The 24,582-nt window shown below is 37.8% G+C and overlaps 1 protein-coding gene and 1 long non-coding RNA gene across 3 annotated transcripts in view; one reads left to right on the top strand and one right to left on the bottom strand.

The window, feature by feature from the left end:
* Positions 1-2,192, top strand: part of LOC148145310 (uncharacterized) — a 47,767-nt gene extending 45,575 nt beyond the window's left edge. Inside the window, exon 3 of the long non-coding RNA XR_015761405.1 lies at positions 442-2,192. This is a non-coding gene — a long non-coding RNA (uncharacterized LOC148145310). The remainder of the gene's footprint in view (positions 1-441) is intronic.
* ntn1a (netrin 1a) overlaps positions 1-24,582 on the bottom strand; it is a 214,240-nt gene that overhangs the window by 114,631 nt on the left and 75,027 nt on the right. The gene's annotated exons all lie outside the window — the stretch shown is intronic.

Raw genomic sequence — 24,582 nt, 5'->3', positions numbered from 1 at the left:
GTTTTTTCCCTCCTTAATCCAATAGGATTGAAGTGAATTGTAACACTCCTATTACTTTTCCACCTGCCTCAACACAGACCAGATTGAACCTCCCAGATTGGAAAGTTGAAATGTCACTGATCTGTGTAAAGAATCCTGTATCAATGTGTCTCTAGAAACTGCTTGCAATGGAGTAGGACAATTGATGCATTTTCAATAACAAAGCATTTCGTTTAAATATCAAAATAATTTTTTTGTTTCATCATAAGTCATTTCTGAGGCTCAATAATCATGTCTTCAATACGTTGCTAACATGGCCAGAATAAACCATTTGATGCTAACTTCAGTGAGTGTGCTAATATTTATATCTTACTGCACTGATTTTAAAACTGCTGTAAGCGACAATGATTGAAATGTATTCATCTAATAATATTATATTACAGAATTACTATTCAATTGCAGCACTGTAACACAAATGAACACTGAACTCTGGAGGCTCAAGTTTTGTCCAGTAGTGTGGATTTATCTGCCCCTCACCCAACCCCATTCCACTGTCTCTGGAGAGAAAATGGGAGCAATGCGATTGTGATTTTTTTCCGTAAGTACTCACTCTAGCAATGCAGGCCATTAATGCGTGCTTATTGTTAGATTCTATGAAGTTCCTTTGGTGGCAAGATAATAAAGGAATAAACAGTGATGTTAAACAGTGATAGAGTCATTATAATAAGTAAGGCATCACTGGGGTCTAATGTAATGTTAAACCATTTCTACTTGAAGCGTTGCAATATAAATACATACAGAATTCTGTCAGTCCTGTCCTTTAGTTCTGTTCCCGTACAACATTAACTGTGTTCGACAGTAATTTGATGCTATCCAGTACTTTGTGGTAATGCTGAAAGCAATTAAATTTAGGTTGGATCAATAATTGTGAACAGAAATCTCATCAGGGCCTGTAAATGGGTTATATGGAGAGTGCTATGCTGACTAAACTAAACTGGGCTTTAGAAACGAAATGATGAAGGACATTATGTAAATTTACACTTAATTCAAGATCTTCAGATTGACAAAAAGTGACTGCTTGTGAAATCCTCATTGGGAGCCACTTTTAATGGTTGGAGAAAGGATGCTATCCTTGTAAGAGTAAATAATGCTAAAGCTATTGACACTGAGTAACTATGACAGTAGCTTGTACTGAGTAGTGTCTGTACAAGATTAAACTGTTGACAACATGGAAAGGAACTATGCTCTAAAGAGCTGAGATAAAGATCTAACCTCAAGGCAAAACTCATTCTGACAGTACAAACACTTCATCTGCTCCATTAGATAGAAACAAGCAGCATAATTTGCCAATCATTTCCTCAAGCGACTCTGGCCCTCATGCAATGCTGGGAGGCACGCTGAACTGAATCTGCCGCCATAATCTGTCAAGTGGCTGTTGTTAGGCACATCAAACAGTACAACTGACTGCTGCTGGTCACCAAGGGCTGCCAGTATTTCCTAACACATTCCCAACATAGCAATTTGCGCCCTCAGTGACGCTAACAGCATTTGCTAGTGCTCCCAATTAACTGGACAAATTACTCCCAGGTGGGAACATCAGACTGATTGAAAGCAATGAAATGTTGCTGGAGGGTAGTTGTTAGCTATAGTCCGACCATGTCACTAATGTGTTTGCAGACTCTTTATGTGAAGGTGCTGTCAACTTGATATTAATTTATGATCTTTAAACAGATATTTCTTTAAAAATGTGTCTGAAAATTCTCTTTGCAGGTGTTGCATGTATAGGATTGTATTGAATTGCGTGATCCTATGCCAAATGATAATGCATTATGTCAATTTTTTCTACCATATGTTATTCTAGCAGATTGTTCAGTCACACAATAAATAGTTTCTTTAGCTTAAAATAGAATTATTTGCTCTAAAATGAATTGCATTTCATTGCTGTAAAACTTTCCACACTTGGAAATAACTAATGTATGCTTTAGTCTTAGTCCTTTCAATTGATAGTGTGAACACTATTTTAATTTGCCAAAATGGGTTGTGTACTTCTAGACATCTGTCACATTGTACTACATATTGTACAATTTGTTTTTGCACATATTTACAAAATTATGTGTACTTAATTAGCTGTAAAGTGCATTGGGACTTCTTGAGGTTGTGAAATGTATTGTATAAATGCCTTTCTTTATATTTGGTTAATAAAGTCAAATCTCAGATTATGCAATTTATCATGACGCATACATTAAAGAGATTATATTTATAGAAACACTTGAACTCATTAGGATAAAGATTATTCTAGCTTTGCTCAGAACTAAGGATTTTGGGTCTTTTTTAAAAAAAAATTAGTATCAGCAAGTCACAAGAGATCTTCAGAAAGGCCAAAGAATGCAAATATATCTGTCTTGTCATTATTGTTCCATGTTCAGAAATTTAATGGAATACAAGTTTTTGGTATTTTCACAAGGACTTTTGTTTTTTTTCTAATTCCCTCTTTATTTCTAATAAATTATTTATTTCAACAAATTCCCTTTTTCTCCTCATGTTCCTTGAGCCAGGAGGCACTCCTCCTGCTGGAAATGACTCCAAGTGCCTGCACTTACTGCTTGAATAAAAAAAGCAGCAGGCTGCAAGCCACCAGGAGCAAAGAACAAAGAAAGTACAGCACAAGAACAGGCCCTTCGGCCCACCAAGCCTGCGCCAGCACATGACACCTTTCTAAACTAAAAACCTTTTGCCTCAAAGCCACTCATATCCCTCTCTTCCTGCCTATTTATGTATCCATCAAGATGCCTCTTCAACATTGCTATTGCATTTGCTTCTATCATCTCATCTGGCACTGCATTCTAGGCACTTGCCACCATCTGTGTATAAAACTTGCCTCTCATGTCTCCTTTAAACTTTTCTTCCTTTTTAACTTAAACCTATATCCCCTAGTACTTGACACTTCCACCCTGGGAAAAAGATTCTGACTATCCATTCGATCCATGCCTCTCATAATTTTGTAAACTTCTATCAAGTTGCCCCTCAGCCTTCAATGTCCAAAAGAAAAAAAATTCAAGTTTGTCTAATCGCTCCTGAGAGCTGATACCGTCCAAGTTAGGCAACATCCTAATATACCTTTTCTGTAACTTCTTAAAAGCCTCCACTTATGTCTGGTAAAGTGGTGATTGAACTTTCTACAATATTCCCAATGCGGCCTAACTAAAGTTCTGTACAGCTGCAATATGACTTGCCATATGCAATCTTGACCACCTTTTCCACTTGTGTTGCCACTTTCAGGGAACTGTGTTCCTGTATGCCTAGAAACCTCTGTACATTAATGTTTCTAAGAATTCTGCTATTTACTGTATACTTCCCTCCAGCATTAGATCTTCCAAAGTGCATCACCTCACATTTGTCCTAATTTAAATTTTTGTGCCAAGTCTCCATCCTATCCATACCTTGTTGTATTCTCTGGCAATCCTCCTCACTATCAGCAATTCCCCCAACCTTTGTGTTGTCCACAAATTTACAAATCAGACCACCTACATTCTCCCCCAAATCATTTACATGGATTGTAAACAGCAGGGGTCCTAGCACAGATTCCTGCAGAACACCACTGATCACAGGTTTCCAGTCAGAAAACACCATTTCACTTCTACTTTCTGCCTTCTATGACTAAGCCAGTTCTGTATCCATCTTACCAGCTCACTACAGATCCCATATGACTTCACCTTTTGTGTCAGCCTACTATGAGGGATGTTGTCAAAGACCTTGCTGAAGTCCATGTAGACAACAACCACTGTTCTGCCCTCATCAATTTTCTTTGTTACATCCGCAAAAAACTCAAACAGGCTGAAAGACATGACATCCCCCCCCACAAAAGCCATGCTACATTTCTTTAATAAATACATAATGTTTCAAATGTGAGTAAATCCTGTCCTTAAGATTCTTCTCCAATAACTTCCATACCCCTGATGTAAGGTTCATTGCCATATACTTTCCCGGATTATCCTTGTTGTCCTTCTTAAGCAAAGGAACAACATTGTCTATTCTTCAGTCCAGTGGAACCTCCCCATTGACTAAAGAGAATACAAAGATTTCATACAAGGCCCCAGTAATTTCCTCTCTCATATCTCTCAGCATTCTGGAATTGATCCCATCAGATCCTGGGAACTTGTCTACGTTAATGTTTTTCAAAACACCCAGCACCTTTTTTATACTGATATGCCCAAGGATATCAATATCTGCCTCTCTAGACTCACGATCCACTATGTCCTTCTCCTTTGTCAATACTGATGCAAGGTATTCATTAACGACCTCACCACTTCCTACGTTTCCATACATAAATTCCCCCTTTATCCTTGAGTGGACCTATTCTTACCCTAGTTACGCTCTTGCTCCTTATTTACTCATAAAATACTACTGGATTTTCCTTAATACTGTTTTCAGAGGACAATTCATGTCCCCTTTTATACCTCCTAAATCCTTGTTTAATTTTGTTCCTACTTTCTTTATTTACTTCTGTCTTCAGTTTCCTAAAACGTACATATGCCTCCTTTTTCCTAATGTCTAAGCTCATAATTTTTCTTGTCTTCCAAGTTTCCTGAATCTTGTCTTCCTTATCCTTATTTTCACAGAAATATGCTGATCCTGAATTCTAATCAACTGGTCTTTAAAAAATTCCCACACATCAGATTGACTCTCAGACTGCCACCCTCAATCTACATTCTTCAGTTCCTACCTGGTATTGTTGTAGTATCCATCTCCCAATTTGGTACTTTCACACGAAGACTAGCCTTATCCTTATCCATAAGAAACTTAAAACTTACAGAATTATGGTCACTGTTTCCGAAACCTCCCATATTGAAACCACCGAGTAGCAGGTCTTGGATGGCCCCTTCCCTAGTTGGACTATTTATATATTGCTTCAAAAGGTCTTCCTGGATGCACTTAACAAATTCCCCCAGCCAAGCCCCTTGGCACTCAGGGAGTACCAGTGGATATAGGGGAAGTTAAAATCACCCATCACAACAACCCTGTTGCTTTTACATTTTTCCATGATCTATCCACATATCTGTTCCTCTATCACTTCCTGTACTACAGGAAGGCCTGTAGTACAGTCCCGCCAAAGTGATTGCAACTCACAATGAAATTTCTGTTGGTGCCACTTTCAGGATTCAGTAAGTGGTCAAAGTCAAATGAACTATTGCTTTTTAAAAATATCAATTACTCACATATTTAAGTACAACTTTGGAACAAGAAATTTATTTTTTGACAGAATACCCACTCCTGAAATAGCGCTTTATGCAGTTAAATAGATCTGCACTTTAATGATAAATTATAAGACATACTTCTCACTATTATAGGGCAATGTGAATAAGGTCAGCAAGTAACAAACAGGGGGAGCATGTGGACATCCAGAAATTAGCTGAATCAGAGGAAGGAAACAGTTCATTGAGCTGCATCAGAATGGAAGAGGTATTAAATGGTGCCTCAGGGATTACAAAGCCCTTATTGTTTACATTGTACATAAGTAATCTGGAAGTTATCTAGATCATAAAATTCCTATAGTGTGGACAGAGGCCATTCAACCCATCAAGTCTGCACCAACCCTCCAGACAGCATCTGACCCTATCCCCATAGCGAATCTGCCCATCTTTGGATTATGGGAGGAAACCAGAGCACCCAAAGGAAACCCATGCAGACACAGGGAGAATGTGCAATCTCCACACCACCACCAAAGGTTGGCATTGAACCTGGGTCCTTTGCACTGAGAGACAGCAGTGCTAACCACTGAGCCACTGCACCACCTAGGGTATGGGCAGAACTAAATCTGTTATAATTTGCTGAGGATGTAAAAGTGGATGGGAGTGCAAGCAATAAATAGAGAACTTACAAATTAAATGTTGAAGGAACTGGATAACCTGGGTGTTTTGCCCATCAAATAGAAGTTGCTGTTCATGTGAAAAATGCAAAGTAAAGCTGGGGAAGGAAATTTAAAAAAAGGTTATTTGTGGTATGGACTGCAGGACCTAACACAAAGATTTAGAGCCATGGTTGAATAATTTGTTGAAAAAAGACAAGTACATCTTATGTTTAGACTGAGGGATTCATCACAGATGTAATACTGAGTGTTTCTGGGGAGGGCAACACCTTGGCCCCCCATGTCCAGTGACTACTACTCTGATGTTTATACCTCAGTTGAGCATCATAGCTTTGGACAGGGTCTGATGCTGAAAAAAAAGGGAAAATAGCTAAATGGATAAAGGTGGGAGCAGGGGGATTGTGTTGTTATCTGAGCTATGAGGAGAAGGAAAAGCTCAACAGACCAAGCTAGAAATAAGATCAAAAGAAAGTAAACTGACTGTAGTTTATATTGAAGTGAACATGGTGACTAAGTATAGTAAGATCATGCTAGAGCTTACATCTCTGCTACAATTTTCATAAATCCCCTCATTCCTTCTGAATTGGTGAGATAGAATTTGGTGAATATCAGTTATCTCTAGATTCTCACAAAGATATCCTAAATCCCATGCTGGTACGTGTTAATGAAATTGATTTGGTCCTCAAGTAGAGGGGGGTGAAACTGTCAGATATTCAGTCACATGGTGGTCATGTTTGTCACCTTTACCATCTGACAGCTCTTAAAGCCATCAACATAAAGTCAGCACATAAACAAAGTAGTTTGAACACCATTAGCACCCATATTTTCTTTTTCCAATAATAAATTGATTCCCTTTTTCAACCCTCGATTGATCCTGCCTCTGCAACACTCTTTGGAAGTATGTTCCTGATCCTGACCACTGTATATCTGTGCATAAGTTATTCCTCATGCTATAATTGCTTCTTTGGCCATTTACCTTAGACCTGTGAGCGCTTGTTCTCAATCCTTTCTCCATTTGGAACAGTTTTTCACTATCTACTCTGTCCATGTCTCTCATGATTTTGAGGAACTAAATCAAATCCATTCCCAACCTTTTCTTCTCCAAGGAAAACGGTCTAAACCTCTCCAATTTTTCTGTGTAATTTAGGTTTCTTGGCTCTAGAACCATTGTCAATAATCGTTTCTGCGTTCTCTTTAATGCCTTCATATCCTTCCTACTGTGTGGTGCACTCGGCTGAACTCAGTGTTCCAACTGAGGCTCAGCCCGTGTTTTACAAGAGTTTAAAATAACATATTTTCTTTTGTATTCTCTGTACTATTGATAAAGCTGAGGATGTTATATGTGTTGTTAACTACTCTCACAATCAATTTTGTCTCCTATGATGTATGGACATATAAACACAGATTCCTTTGCTCCTGTCATCCTTTTAGAATTGAACATTTCATTTTATCTTGTCTCACTGCATTCTTCCTGCAAAAATAAATCACTCCATGTTTCTCTGCATTGAGTTTCATCTGCTTCTTGCTGGCTCATTTCAACAAAATGTTGATGACTTTTGAAATTCTCTGGTGTACTCCTCACAATTCATAATACTTCCAAGTTTGAATCATCTATAAATTTTGAATTTGTACCCTGTACATCAAGATATAAGACATTAATATATATAAGGAAGAGCAGGGGTCCCAATGAATGTTTGTTCTAAACCAGGCTCCCACTCCAAGATACCTCTGAGGTACTGTGTATAGGTGTGATGACACATTGACTTCCACATTCAGAAGTTACTGCCATGTATGGACCTTGAAGGTCAATGCAATGAAAACAAAAAGTGGGATTATTCATCACAATCACAATCTTTGGGAAACTGCACTAAAAAACATCCTCCGCTTCAAATGTTGTCTGTAATAAATTTTGAAACTGAGTTTTACTGGTACACAAAATGGATTATCGCAACTGTTTTGACACAATTCTGGAGCTGATAGGATTTGAATTGGGCCCTTCTGGCCTAGTGGTAGGGACATAAACACTTCACAAGAGCACCTGCACATATTTTCAAATCAATTTGCTCAAAGATGTTATGACATATCATGTAAGTAGGTGGGACTTGAACCCAGGACTTGTGGTTCAGAGGTAGGGACACAGGAGCCCTTACAGATCTGTAATAGTGTTAACATCTAGGATCTAGTAACTAGGATCACAGCAAAGTGATAAATACTGACTTTCTCTGATACTGCTCTCAATTTGCTGCAACTTAACTCATTGTTCTTTTTTATATCTCTAGTACTAATTGGACATCCTAAATAAAATGGTTGAGAGCACTCTACAAGTTGTAATTACTTTTCAAACGTGGAACTCAATATTTAATGATTAATTTTCTAATATACCGTTGGCATCTTATTCGAGTTTATCATACACAGTATTGACTTAATTCACAAGATAGTTACAGATGATGAGGCTAATTCAGGTCTGAGGAAGGATCACCAGACCCAAAACATGAACTCTGATTTCTCTTCATAAACGCTGCCAGATCTGCTGAGCTTTTACAACAACTTCTGTTTTTGTTTAATATTAGTTGATCTGTCCAGAAGAGTCTCCCCAAAACCCCAATACTAGCCACATTCCCTCAGCATTACATTGAATTGATTTCTTTTTTAAAAATTGGACTTTGTCTCTTTCTCTCTGCCCAGAAATCTATTCCAAATGCTGCTTCCTCTCTTTCTAAAGAATATTACCTCTGCTATCTGTTCTAAGGATGCCTCTTACTGGCTTGAATTTAAGTCCCGACGTAATTTTGTACTCAATTGAAAGTTATCGTCTGCATTTACCTCTTCCTTGCATTTATTAGCTCGTGTACATCAATAAGACCACTTCTACTTTCCACATTGAAAAGCCCAGGTTTCTCCTGCTCTTTCTCACATCACAGACATGACACTTAACATAGACATTGTTACCCTAAAATGGAGGTTTGCAACACCTGATATATTTTCCTCCAGGAATTTTATCTAGAATATCCACACATTCATTGTCTGCAAACCAGCAGATAGTCAGGAACCAACTTGTAGATATATTCTGAAGAAGGATCACTGGATCGGAAGCATTAATTCTGCTTTCTCTCCACAGTTGCTGCCTGTCCTGCTGAACTTTTCAAGTAATTTCTATTTTTGTTGCGGATATGTTTCTTTGAAACTTGCATAAATAAAAGAAAAGACTTGCATTTAAAAATCTCCTTTCATGACTATGGGATGCCCAAAGTACTTTGTAGTCATTAAAGTTCTTTTTATGATGTCATAGAGTTATAGAGTTATACAACATGGAAGCAGACCATTCAGTCATACTTGTCCATGCTGACCAAGTTTCCCAAACCAAACTGATCCCACTTACCTGCATTTGGCCCATATTCCTTGAAACATTCCCTTCTCATGTACCTATCCAAATGTCTTTTACATGTTGCAACTGCATCTACCACTTCCTCTGGCAGTTCATTCCACTATGAACCACACTCTGTGTGAAAAAGTTAACCTTTTAAATCTTTCTCTTTTCACCTTAAAAATATGCCCCCCTAGTCTTGAACTCACCCACCTTAGGGTAAAGACTTCTGCTGTTCACCTTTTCTATGCCCCTCATGGTTTTATAAACCTGCATAAGGTCACCCCTCAATCTTCTATGCTCCAGTGTAAAACATCCCAGTCTATCCTAATTACTCAAAACCTCCAGTCCCAGCAACATCTTGGTAAATTTTCCTGTTGTAACACAGGAATGGTGGCAACTAATTTGCACTTAGCAAACCCCTATGTTGTAATGACCATGACATCTACATTTGTGATTGAGGGATACATTGTGGCCTACAATGGGGATGTCTCCCACACTGTCCTTTGATTTAATGCCTTGGGACCTTTGACATTGAGTCGAGGAGGTAGACAGAGCCTGGGTTAGCACCTTATCTGAAAGACACTGCTGCCAACACAGCAGCACTCCCTTAGTACTGTACCAGACAGTCAACCAGGCTTTTGTGTTCAAGTCCTGGGTCTTTAATTTAGAATCTTGTGATTCAGAGGTGAGTGTGCTGCCAACCAAGTCACAATTCACAATCTGTATGTGCTACTTTTACACTGACTTATTTATTTTGATTACCTTATTTAGTTTTTAATTTACTATTGATAATATGATCTCTAAATATGCTGTTCCTTCCAAAAGTGAGTCATTGTTATTAGCCTTGTGTTATTCAGTTGAATTTGTGACGAAAAGTCCCTCAATTAACCTTTCACAGCTCTTTATATAACTTTCATTGACAGGCATTCAAAAACAATAAAAACTTTTTATTAAAATGCTAATCATTATCAATGACAGAATTGTATGAGAAATACCTTACAGTCAGCTACCTGTACATGTTATTACAATAATGCTACATTTAATGAACATAAGAACTTGGATTTTTCTTAAACATTATCGCACCAGCCATTGCACTGTTCATTTTAAGAGACCTTAGTGGGTTGTTTTATAATTTTTTGAAGTATTGATTCAAATTAGTGTTGACACTGGAAACAAGCAGCTCACATAGACCATCAGCCTTGCTGTCGGTATAGTGTAGGCCCTGAGGGAGTCTAAATGACAGAGCTAATTGTCTGTGATAAACTAATTAAATTATGCTGATAAGATCTTGGTTAGCGCCCAAGGTGCAACACTTAGCACGGAACATACCCTAGTTTATTGCAATGTACATGCAATGAGGTCCTCTCAGTCAATCAGCATTTTGTCAATACTATCATCAGAACCTTTCCCTTTTCTTAAATCATTCTGCAGCTCTATTTATTGATGTGATTTGCAGCCTATTTGACAGGAGTGCAAGATTAGGGGAAAAAAATTACAGCTTCATCTATAGAACCAATTCAAACCAAAAACAACATGCATTTAGATATCAAATGCAATATTGTAAAATATTTTAAGGTGCTTCACAGATCCATTCATAAACTTTGACATTAAACTGCAGAGGGCTATATTAGGACTGGTGACCAAATCTCTGGTGAAAGAGATAGATCTTGCATGAAGTACACAAATCCAAAGTCATGAACTGTTTAAGGCCTCAGAACTTACTTCCACATTGCAAAGAAACGTCTTATTGACATCTTCATTTATTTAAAACTTGAAAGTCAGGTTGCCACATCAATAGCAGTTAATGTCTTCATCAGAAGTGACTTTGCCATGTCATACAACCATAGAGTAATTATGGCACAGAGCAAGAATGAAATGCATGCTGTCTTTGTAGAGCAATCCAATCAGTTCAATTCTCTGATGTCTTTCTTAACTCCCATTTTTAGATTACATTTTCTCTTCCAGGACTGAACACAATTGATTATCCATGAGTTAACTAAATTCTTTCCTTCTAACGTTACTTAGCTTGGGTGTTAACCAATTAAAAATTGAATCTTTTTATGCATTTATATTGACTGAAATTTTAATGTTTTGGACAAATATTACATGTTCATGTCATAAAATGTATTTGAATAAGATGCTCCAAATAGTGAATTCTATTTTCATTATTTCATCTACTATGTTCTTTCACCAATATGGATTGCACGGGGTGATGTATGAATGGCACAGGACAAAGTGACTGGGCACAGAATGAAAAATACTTCAGATCCTGGAAATCTAAACATAATCAGAACATGCTGGGGGCAGCCAGCAGGTCAGGTAGCACTCTGAGAAAGAAAGAAAAATAATTAACACTTCTGATAACTCTCATCAAAATTTGTTAAAGATGTTAAATTTATTGGCTTTATTCACAAATGTTGCTGGGCCTGCTGAGTGTATCCAGAATTTTAAAGTTTAAGTGATGCGTAAGCAGTTTGGGTAGCTAAAGACATTCTTTGTGTCAACAGCATGGTTGATATTTCAAACAGCTACTTTCAGTAGGTTAATTACTTAATTTAACAATGACTTCTACAGCCAATAGCAATAAAAAATAAATTGTGTCTCCCCCTACTCCATACCTCCCACACCACTGCATCACACACAGGACAGAGTTTAATGTCTTTCTGTATGGCAGGTTTGGTGGTAAGGGGGACAGTTAATTAGCTGGGAGGGTGAGAGATGGGGACTGTGCTGTTTACCTGCCTCTTTCCCAATTAGGAGGAGAAAGTGAGGTCTGCAGATGCTGGAGATCAGAGAATCAATGTTTCGGGCATAAGCCCTTCTTCAGGAATGAGGAAAGTGTATCCAGCAGGCTAAGATAAAAGGTAGGGAGGAGGGTTTTGGGGGAGGGGCGTTGGAAATGCGATAGGTGGAAAGAGGTCAAGGTGAGGGTGATAGGTCAGAGTGGGGTGGAGGTGGAGAGGTAACCTGCAATCTTCTTCCTGACCTCTCCGCCCCCACCCCACTCTGACCTATCACCCTCACCTTGACCTCTTTCCACCTATCGCATTTCCAACGCCCCTCCCCCAAGTCCCTCCTCCCTACCTTTTATCTTAGCCTGCTGGACACACTTTCCTCATTCCTGAAGAAGGGCTTATGCCCGAAACATTGATTCTCCTGTTCCCTGGATGCTGCCTGACCTGCTGCGTTGTTCCAGCAACACATTTTCAGCTCTTTCCCAATTAGGCTTGTAGTGAGAAAGAACAAGAACCCTGTTAAATTGACGATTAGTACCCCCTTAACAGCCTTCTCACATCCTCACTAGTATTCACCCAGGAGCAGGCAGCAGACTCACCAGGAGGGGATCCCAAAACAGAAACCCTCTTCAGGTTGCTTGTAGGCTTTTATGAAGGATCATTCATTGAAAGGGGCTGAATGCCTGATTGAGCGAACCTGTTGAGAGCCAACCAATGTCCTTCCTATCCCACCATCTCACTCCCTGAACTCCTTCTCACCATTACTCACCCGTGGCCTGCATCGCTTAAAGGCACTGGGCTCTGGGTGAGCGCAATTCTGGCACCTCCCTAGTGTTGCCAAGCAATGAGGAGCTGCCAGCTTCTGATTGGCCAGCAGCACTCAGTGGGTGCAATTTCTATCTCAAAGGATCCTTGATTCAGGCAAAGGTTCCCCACTGTCTGATTAAGTGTATGATTAGCACTTAATATATCAGACCTTCCTGAAAAGTGGCAACATGAGGCATTCACCAGTTCTTCAACTGTCCCCTTTAAATATTTCCATACTGCACCCAAATATACTGTTGATATGTGCACCTCCCTTGTCGTTGGCTTGGGCAATTAGTAAATGAAGAAACTCAAACCAGAAAAACAAGATAAGCCGCATTAATAAACTAAGCATTGCATTATTGCAGGATACTAAGGGAAGGAATTACACATAAAGATGCCACATTTTGTTGCAAGGAGGTAATTCACCATTTGTCTTGAAAACAGCTTAAAATTCTGTGCAACTAAATATTCCCCTCCAGACTGATAAATCTATAGGTGTCCAGTTATAGTTCCTTTGTGCAAAGATTGTTGAATGGATTAATAGGTCATTGGTCAATAGCAACCATGCTGATTCACATAGATGGCTGGCTGCAAATGTCTCAAATGTCTAACACCTTCATTCCTCACATTGCAGAGAGCAACCAGAAAAGTAATAAACTATGACAACTCTGCCATGGTTCAGTTCAAGGAGGTGAAGAAAAACACTGTTAGCTGCGGTTCTTCTTCTGAAGGTCTTGAAATGTCTGTCGTTTGTGGCATTTTTTGCAGGAATGCTTAGTCTACATGGGAAGCAGGTTTAACATAGCTCAAGGTGTTAAACTAATTCTCTACAAAGCTGATGAAAACATAAGCCCAAGTGATCCTCTATACCTCTGGAATCTTCTTTTCATATGGTAAGGAGTTGAAGCTCATCCCTGTCATTGCATTGGTTTCTGAAATCTCCAAACATGTATTGGTACAGATGCAGAATCTCAAGGTTTAACTCTTTCATGTAGTGGGACTTATCAGTGACTTTAATCTACATGTACATTGGGAAAATCAAATTGGCAGTAATAGCCTGGATGAGGAGTTCATAGAATAGTTTTGACAATAGCACATTGTGGAATCCACTACAGGATAAGTATACAAGATTTAGTTAAAAATCACACAACACCAAGTTATAGTCCAACATGTTTATTTGGAAGCACTAGCTTTCGAGGTGCTGCCTCTTCATCAAGTGATTGTGGAACATGATTTGGTATTGTATAATGAGACAGGATTAATTAATGAACTCAGAGTAAAGGCACCCCTACATAGCAGCAACCATAATATGATTGAGTTTTACATCTAGTTTGAAAAGGAGAAGAATAGGTCCAAGATTAATATTTTAAACTTAAGACTAAAATAGGAAGGAAGATTTATATGAGGAAGAAATATGGAGTTTGCAAATGGATATAGATAAATTGAATGAGTGGGAAAGATCTGGTAAATGGATAATAATATGCAAAAATGCACTGTAGTTAACTTTTGTAAGAAGACTGAAAAGCAACATATTAGCTCACCACGACCTTCTCAAGGGCAACTGAGATGGGCAATAAATGTAGGCCAACCGGCGATGGCCACATCCCACAAAATTAATACATTTAAACGAAAAACTTCAATAGAGGACAACTGTGGAATTCTGAGGCGCAGAGGGATTTGTTTGTTTGAGTGCACAAGTCACAAAAGATTAGAATGGCAGGTTCAGCACAATAGCTAATGGAATGCGATCCTTCGTTTTTCAAGGAATTGAACATAAAATGAATGATATTATAAAGACATAAAATCAGAAGGTATAAGAACAGAAGTAGGCACTTTGAGTTTGTTCTGTCATTCAGTGAAATCATGGCTGATCATGGCTCAACTGCACTTTCCTGCCTGTATCCATAACCCTTGATTCCTTTATTGATTAAAAGCAAGGCAAATTGAATGTGGTCATTGGTTGGGGATGGGAGTGGTAATGATTGCTAAAAGTAGGAATATTTTACTACATTTTGTTAGAGTGTTAGTAAGGCAATGTGCACAGTTTTGGTCTCCTTATTTAAGAAAGGACGCAAATGTGTTAGAAGCAATCCAGAGAAGGTTTCCTTCACTAATACCTGGGGTGGGAGGAATTTTCTTATGAGAAAATATTGGGCAGGCTAGGCCTGTATGGAGAATGAGAGGTGAACTTATAGAGAATCATAGAATCATAGAATTCCCACGGTGTGGAAACAGGCCATTCGGCCTGACAAGTCCACAACGATCCTCTGAAGAACATTCCACCCAGATTCATCCCCCTGTAGTTTGCATGGCTAATGCATCTGACCTACACATTCTTGAAAACTATGGGTAAATTAGCAGGGCCAATCCACCTAACTTGCACATCTTTGGACTGATGAAAACGTGTAAGGCCCAGCCAGGATGAATGCTGAAAGAATGTTTTTCCTTGCAGGGAGACAAAAATTATGGACACAGTTTGAGAATAGAGATGAAATTTAAGATGGAAGCGAAGAGTATTTTCTTCTCACAGAAAGTCACAAGTGTTTCAAATTCTCTTTTCCAGAGATGGAGTCATTGACAGGGTCACCTGTGAGGCACAGTTAGATAGATTCTTGGCAAACATGGGAGTTAACGGTTGTCCTAGAAAGGGGGGGAATGTGGATTTGAGGTCACAATCCAATCTGCCAAGATCTTGTTGAATGGTAGATCATGCCCAAGGGGCTCAAGGCCTGCTTCTCCTCCTAATTCATATGTCCAGAAGTGTGCAAAAGGTACAATTAGGATTGATATCTGGAAGTATTTTGCATAAAGTGCGATCCACACCTGGAATGAATTACCAGATAGATGTGAAAAGCCTGGAATGATCCAAGATATGAGTAGGTGCTGAAAAGTGTGAGTGTATGGTCTTCCAGGATTAATGAATAAACTGATATAAATGGACTTCCTCATCAACAGTTTCTTTAATAGTCCAGTCAGCATTTTTTGTTTCACCTACCTTGAGCTTCTCAGTTGATTGAAGCTATTTTAAATACATTTAATCAAACAAGCTGATGAAGAATATGTGTGGCAATGAATTAATAAATTTAGAATTGTTTTCATCTTAATCCCTTTAATAAGATGATACAAGTCTTTTGTGAAATGACTGAATGACGAAAGCACCTGCGTTATGAATATAGTTCCAAGGACTTGGTTAATGCTAAACAGTTGGGCGAAAAAAAATCTTGACTCTTTAATTCTCAAATTATTGCATTCACATCAGGAAAATAAATACTCCAAATCTTGCTAGATAATTTCAATAGATAAATCTATTTTACTTAATATGTACTGAAATATGATTTCAATTTCAGAGTAACACACTAGCAAATGTAAATATTTCCAGATTTTGGAGTCTGAAAGCACAGGAAATAGTTTGTATCTCAGACATAACTTTGGTCTGATGTTAATTGAAGTAGATCAGGAAGATTTATCTGCTCATGGCACCAGGATGTTGCTTTGCAAGTGGGAACTTATTTTCTACCCGACAACCATGATCAAACTGCAGACTTTCAATTAAGCTCCTCTCTCTATTGCAAGTGCTAGGCACCAAGGATTTGGAATGAGATGCTAAGCAGTTTTATGAAAAACGTATTCTCAAATGAAATGGCCCCAGTTTACCACAAACGCAGTCTGCTATTTGGCTGCTTCACAATAAAACAAAGCAGAACAGAACAAAATGGAAGAAATTGAGTCTATGATTTCAGGAGAAACTCTGGTTATGCAAAAAATACACAAGTCACGACTTGAGCCTTCTAACTTACTCATGTCCGTGTCTAATTTTACCTCTCCTACTGTTCCCTGTCATGTCTCCTTAGTGTGACCAATAGTCCATATGGTGTAATGTTATTCAGTGGCTTACTTTTGATGAATCATCCAGTCACTTACCCTGTGTGGTTGGTGTGATAAAGGAAAAAGTCACCACTGAGTCTGACCATCGTGGTTAGTTTCCCACCTGTGATTACATTGACATAGAATGACATATTTGAATTCTGGAAATAACAAGTTTTTCCACCCTACTGGTTCTCCTTTAATATCTCACATTATCATGCTCAGTTAGGAGACTGCTAAGAGCTAGTCCACTGACATCTCCACAGATGTCACAAAAACAACATCTTGGTCAGCCTCTCAGGAGGTGGCTTTAAGCTGCAGGAAGGGAGTGAATGACCTACTTCCCCTCCTTCATACACTCAATGCAGCCAAGGCCAGCAAGTGTTTTTTTTCCCCTTTTGTGAAAGCAATATTGTCATATACTATAATGACAAGACAAAAGTAATAGCTTCTAATTTTGTATAAACACAGACTTAACAGTGTTGCTTCACTTCCTTTAACATATGCAGTTTGACTTTAATTTCATAGGAAACGCTTAACAACTTTGCATGATTCCTTTGTGCATCCTGTAAAGAGTGTTTTGAATTAAAATGTATTAACACTTCAAGGCAATATAACTGGAAGGCTGCAATATTTGTCCAATATAAGTAATTAAAACCACGAACATAAACCTCAGAAAGAATTTATAAATAAATTCAAAGCAGTAACATAATTGGGGTGCACCGCAATATCCCACTGGAAAGCTTTGAACTGACAGCTGTTTCATCTTTAAGGAAAGGGAAGGATGTAATTGTATAATTTAAGTTAGAACTTCTGTTAAGATATGACAGTCCAACATTTTGTGCTGCATTTACCTTAACCAACCTTCTTCCTAATGGTTCATCTCAGCTGCAAATAAAACTGCAACACACATTCATTTGGGTATTAGATGTATTTAGAATTAAATTGCTTTAAATTGATCTGAAAGGGCAGATATCTCAACCAAAGATAGTAGTGTATCAAAATATCAGCAAGATTCTTATGCTTAAATTTGGAATGGAGCTCTAAACCCATAATAAGTCTCTAGACCCTTGTGAATTAGTGGTTATCATGGAATCAATCTATCACTGCTGGCTGGGATCATGCCCAAGTATATGGATGAAGGAAATAGTGTATTATGAGGTAATGGCAGACGAGTGGGGCTAATGTGTGAAATTGCGATTTAAGCACTAAGCATTTTTCCTTTGCCTGTTTTGCTTCAATATTTTTGTTTCAGTAAATAACAACAACTAGAGTTGTATAATTCTAGTATAAAATGAATTTATTACTATCTTGCAACTGGAAATAGTCCATCTACAACTTAGTCTTTGTTGTAAAATTATATTATGGGTAACTATTACAATGATGCAGAGCCTTAAATACACAAAATGTAAATATTATGAATGAAAACTTACTGCCATTTCAAATCAAATGACATAACAAATGATTTTCTGGGTATCTCCTATTAGACCCTTTAATTGAAGAAATGTTTGTGAAAGTCAAAACATTTCTAAGCTTATGGAAACATTCCCCACAGAGCCGCAGTAATATCAACGGCTTGTGAAGTTTAAAGAACCAATAATAGTAGAGCTATGATCATCATTGCCACACTTTAACAATATAAGGAAGAGAACCTCTAAATAGGTGGTCGATTAAGTAAAGTGACAGTGCTGCTGACATCAAATGAAATGGTTTCTTCACAATAACAAACAGAGTTGGATTTGCCTTTATAGACCACACATTGTTGCACTTTCTGACCCCTACAAATCTTTCCAAACATGGAAAGGGATATAGCAAACAAACATATAGCAGAAAGCTGCAACATTTATAAAACATTGGGCATGCACAAGTGTTCAAATTTGACCTGATATGACAAGTATGAACCATTTTCGAAATCAGTTTTGTAACATAAACATTAAAAAAAACTGAAGTATATCACTTGACCAGACGTGTAAATTGGAAACTGCTTGTTTGTGGATTAGAAACAGTTTGGAAAGTCTGTTTTACTGACACTGAATGTTGTGAGGTAGTGGGCAAGAGGACAGGAATGTTCATTAAAGGCATAAACCCCATAGCACACCCCAGTAACTCACATGCTGCAAAGCCAGGTAATGACTAACACCGTCAATGTTCATCCATTTCTTTTCAACAAACTCAATCAGTAAGCTACCTTGCAGCAGCTGGTGCTTCAATGCAAAGAAGCCACAGAATCAGTAACCATCACTTGATTACATAGATACTCTCTCTGTGGAGAGCTAGTATTTTGACCAAAGTATGAAACCAGGATCAGAGGTTATAGTGATGGTGAAGTAAAAATCCAAAGCATGATGTTTTATAAAAAAAAAAATATTTTGGCTTACACATAAGGATGTTATTTTCTCTTACAGCTTAAACATTACCTAAGATGATCAAACATTTCCAAGCTTTAGTAACACAGTCTCTACTGAGTAACTTCTGAACCACCAAACCCAAAGCACAGAAATTACACATACATCATTCTTACATGCTAACAAAACATTGATTTAAAAATATAATCTTTGACTTTGTCTCTGGTTTTGCACCAGCAGAAGATATGCATGAGTAGTAAGAATGACTACTGTAATTTAAAGGAGGTTACAAGTTTCATTATGACAGCCATGAAATTAGTGTTCTGGTTCCTCAAAATACGTGGGAAGGCAAGTCGTAAAGAGGACACAAGGAATCTGCAGAGGGACAGAGACTGATTAAGTGAGTGGGCAAAAACTAGGCAGATGAAGTACAGGGGGTTCATGCTATTGTTGTGATATTCCTAGCTCACTGTGTTCTAAGGGAACAATTTCTGGTACTTGTTCAACTGTTCCATTCTTGTGTTTTTATTTTGGCACTTTGCCAAAAATGTATTCATTCTTATGGGAAATAAATCCCCATTCCTCAAAATCATTGAATATTTCTGAAATGTATTTCCTATGGATAGCGAGACCTCTTGTTTCACCCAAATGTGGGAAAAATGTGATGTAATGCACTTTGACAGATAGAATAGAAGAGTTGAATATTATTTAAATGGGGTAAGACTGTGGAAAAGTACAGCACAGAGTAATTTGGGAATCACTGTGCATAAATCACATAATACTAGCAATTTCATCAGTAATGGGAAAGGAAGATTGATTATTTCAAAGAGAATGGAATATAAAAATAACAAGATCTTGCAAAAACTATACAAGACACTTGACAGACCACAGCTGGAATACTGTCAACGGTTTTGGACCTTCCTCTTATCTAAGGTTAGAACATGTTGGCTTTGGAGGCAATCCACAGAAGGTTAGTTAGTTTCATCCAGATGATAGAGGGGTTGCCTTATGAAGAGAAGTTGATTAAGTTGGACCTATACTTATTGGAGCTTAGAAGAGTGAGGTACGATCTTATGGAGACATTCAAGGTTCTTAGTGGACTTGGCAGGGTGAATGTGGAAAAGCGTTTTCCGCTGTGGGAATATCTAACACCAAAAGGCATAATCCCAGAATAAGAAGTCCCCAGTTCAACAAGAGATGAGGTGGAATTTCTTCTTTCGAGGGTAGTGAAGTTGTGGATTGCTGTTGAAGTTGAGTCATTAAGTATGTCCAAAGCTGAGATGGACAGGTTTTTAATCAGTAAAGTATGAAGGGTTATGGGGAAAGACAGGAAAGTAGGGTTGATGGTTATTAGATTAGCCAATGTCTCATTGGATGATAGAGCAAAGCTGATGGGTTGAATGTCTTACGTCTGCTCCTAATCTTATGGTCTTATGCCCTTAATACCAATAATCCAAAATAATGAAATTTCCAAGTAGGGCAGTGCAGATTTCCTTAACTAAATTGTATAGTCATCAAGATTGCTTCTAAACTCCCATTTTCTTTGGTTGGTGTTACAGTTTGCAGGTCATGGTCCTCTATGACCACTGATAGCTGCAAGTAGCTTCTTCGTTTCCAATTCAAGCTCTTCCTAATAGGGAGATTATGCACTATAAGTACACTTCAAATCGTTCAGTTCACTTTGCTTATCTTGCATTTTAAAAAACCTTACCGTAAGCTTGCTGATTATCCAATGGTGGAGCACACCACCTTGTACACCTGAATGCAGGTATTATGTTCTATTGGCATCTTCAAGTTATGCCTCAAGGAATTAATTCTTGCCAGAATCCATGCCTCAAGTGACCCAATATTTAGCATGCACGTACTCGTCATTTGCAAATTCCTCAGCTGGAAGCCTCTTCTAGGGATGAATAAATCATGCACTGATCCCAAATAAATACTGGGCATTCACATGCAAGAATCTTTGTTATGCATCCCAGACCACCTACATAGTGACTGCACAGAAACCTTTGATTCGGATTAATTATAGCCACTCTTATCTTCATATATATGTAGTTGATCTCACACTTGAGAAAGGCACTGCTAGGAATGTGCTGCTATGTATCTAGGAATGTCCGAGTCAGTAACTCTTCTGGAACAATGCATTGTTCATATCTTGAATGTATGGAACAATGTATTCTGGCAAATGCCTGCAAAATCTTCCTCAGCTGATTTGAATGAGTCAGTGTTAAAAACATTCAAAACATCTTCCACGAAGGAAGCAAAACTATGTCAACACAACTGCTTTTCTGAGTTTGAAATATTTGTCTCATTAATTACAGTTTCAACCTGTAAGCATTTACAAGGCGTGCTTCTAAAATGATCAGGAAAGACAACATGATCTCTTTAATTTGATCCATCTCTTACCTAATATGCTTAATTGCTGTTGTTGTATCTGGCTTACAGATTTACTTCCCAAATTCAAATTGCAAACTGGTAACTTCCACATGGTTAACTATTTTCTGATACATAACACAGCTTTTCCAAGTGTTATTAGACCATCAGAAGTATTACTGACACCCAGAAATTGCTCCGTTTATGTCTAAAGGCATGTAATTAATGATAGAGATGTTGAGAGTCTGTACACTGGTGGGATTTTGAGAGTTAGTCGTTAAGAACCAAACTGTTATTCTTGAGCAGGCACACATTGCACTCTCTCCTTGCACCACACTGCCAATTGTTGTTGGCCACTTGCCAGGAAAAGTTTTGTTAAAGTTAATGACAGTATATATAATGTTATATGAATAATGTGAACACTTGACTGTAGCATTTGCTTTCTGAAATATATTAATATGATCCCAGACACAAGTAGATATTTGATTTTCATGTTTTCTTTGTGAGGATCTCTGTATTGTGCTGGTAAACAACTGAATGAACATTGTTTCTGGTGCCTTACATTAAGTGTTATTTTGGTTATTTTTCTGGATTAGTAATCCAGAGATCTGAATGTATAATCTAGCAGGCATATGAAGCAGATATCAATAAAAATGATCGTGGAACTGCCAGTTTTTTGTAAAACAAAACTCCACATGACTCATTCATATTTTTGAAAACTTTTCATCCCTATTTCATTTAAATGATATGTGACTCCTTTCCCATATCAATATGGTTGTCTCTAGACTCTGAAGTCTCAGGGCCTAATAAATAATTTAGCTGCATCCTGTAGCCAAAATAGAACAACTATAGACGGACAATCTGCTACATCATGAAAATTTTAATATGTTCAAGCTGTATGCTGCTGAATTAATACTTGTTTCAAACAAGGTGCTTAGGAAATTGCTTAAGTTCCTCTGATGGCTAAATATAGGGCTTAAATTCTCACACTGATCCATGTGAGCATCACACTTTCAATAATCTGAAACCATTTTAAATTTTAGATCAATTGAATGAACCCAGGAACTGAACATTCTACATTAGCTTACTGATTTTGTTACCTGCCTCCAACAGGATCTTTCAAGGCTTTGTAATATTCCACTAAGAAGCGCTTTAGGTGAAAATTAGCCAGTCTCATTAAACGATAATTTGATAATTGAATAGTAAAAATAATGCTTAGTAGAATGACAGCAGACAGACTTAATTATTGCTCTTCAGAAGTTTGGAAATAGCAATAAGTTATTAATTATATTAAGTCCCTGAATGTTAACCTTTATACAGTGATTAGTTGATGACTACCATGTTTTGCATTTCCATCTCTTTTTGATTGCTTCATCCAGATTTTCAACTTTGAGAAGGCAGGCTGAGATAAACTTTGTAAAAATAACTGCGATAAAGGCAGTTTTAAAATTTCGAAATTCCTTGAAAGCTGTCAAACAAATATCAATAAGAGATGCAGAACATTTGTACTTGAATTCAATGGATTGGCCTACTTCCCTGGATGTCTTGCAGACACAAGATCTATATTATGGGACTCAGTCCTATATGTATCGTGACACGAAGAAACAAGGCAACAGCACGATACTGTGTAGGCCAAATGCTGAAATTTGGGCATATCTGGCTGATACATTAAAGTAGGACCAGCTCAGTTATGAAGACCTTTTGCCTTGGTATAAAGGCTGCCAGCCTTCACTCTTTAGATTCATGCAAAAAGAATGATTGTCTTGATGGGCAAAATAATAAAGGTTTGCTGTTTCTTGTGGAATCTTGCTTGAGGATAGAGCTGGAACTGTCCCCTTTGGGAGTACTGGTGAAGGAGAGAAAGGTCATAATTACAGTGAATACATCAAAGAGATTGAATTTTGGATTCAGATATGCTTATTCCAGATTGTGGCTTCATCAGGACCATTCTATTCATACTAACACTGCAAGTCATTTTCCGAACAGCTGTAAACAATATGAGGAAATTCTACCTGAAATTCACTGGCCAACTGCAGATCAAATAACACATTTTCCCAGAATCTTAGGAAAGTTATAACCATATTTATATGTTATAGGAGTTTATAAAACATTCCACAGAAACTTTATAAAAACGATATCTAAATTATCTGAATAATTATCTGTTGCATTCAGACAATCACAACTGACCCTTACAACAGAATAAGGAATAGGTTGCCAACTAAAGGCGGAATTTACATTTATTATAAATATACAAATTAGGAGAAGGAGAGGCCTTTTGAACCCTTGAGCTTGCTGTGTATTCAATAAGATCATGGCTGCTCTGATTAATCTATATTTCTGCATATCCTCAATACCCTTTCATTTCTTGCTTATCCATGAATCCATCTCGTTCTGCCTTAAAAAAATTAAAGTTTCTGCTTCCACTGCCTTTTGAAAAAGAGAGTTTCAAGAGACCTTCTGTGAGAAAAGGTTTCTCCTCCTATTTCAAATGGGTAACTTCTATTTTTAAACAGTGATCCCAATTTCCAGATTCGCATATAAGGGGAATTATCCTTGCCGCATCAACTTTTTCAAAACATCTCAGGATTTTACATGCTTCAATAAAATCACCTCTTACACTTATAAACTTCAGTACATACAAGCCTAGCATGTCCTGTTTCCTCATAAGACAACCTACCAATTTCAGGTATTGGTCCACTAAGCCTTTTCTGAACTCAGAACAATGCATTTCCACACTTGCTTAAATTAAAAGACCAAAACTGTACACAAGACTCCAGATGTCATTTCACCAATGCTCTGTACAACTGTAAACTTAATTTTGTACTCAACTCTTCTTCGAATGAACACCAACGTTGTATTAACTTTTTGAATTTACTTGCTTTACCCGTGCATTAACCTTCTGATTCATGCAGCAGAACATTCAGATCCCTATGCAACTCAGGCCTCTGCAATCTCTAGTACTTTGATATTATGCTTCTTTTTCATTCTTTCTGCCAAAATCGACAACATCACATTTTCCCACATTAGGTTCCATTTAATAGATCTTTTTCCACATAGTCAACCTATTTATAATTTGTCACTTTTTTATGTCCTCTTCGCAGGTTAGCTTCTGACCTATCTTTGTGTTATTAGCAAATGTAGCAATCATACTTGCAATCTTTTCATCTATATCATTTCTTAAACAGTAAAATCGAGGCCCCAGTGCTGTTCCCTGTGACACACCATTATAACTTGTCAAATAGAAAA

The sequence above is a fragment of the Chiloscyllium plagiosum genome, unplaced genomic scaffold, assembly GCF_037043375.1.
Source record: "Chiloscyllium plagiosum isolate Xiang-an unplaced genomic scaffold, Cpla_swu_hap1 HiC_scaffold_25, whole genome shotgun sequence".
Classification (NCBI taxonomy): domain Eukaryota; kingdom Metazoa; phylum Chordata; class Chondrichthyes; order Orectolobiformes; family Hemiscylliidae; genus Chiloscyllium; species Chiloscyllium plagiosum.
Note: the sequence above shows the minus strand (reverse complement) of the source record. Positions and strands in the feature narration are given on the sequence as shown.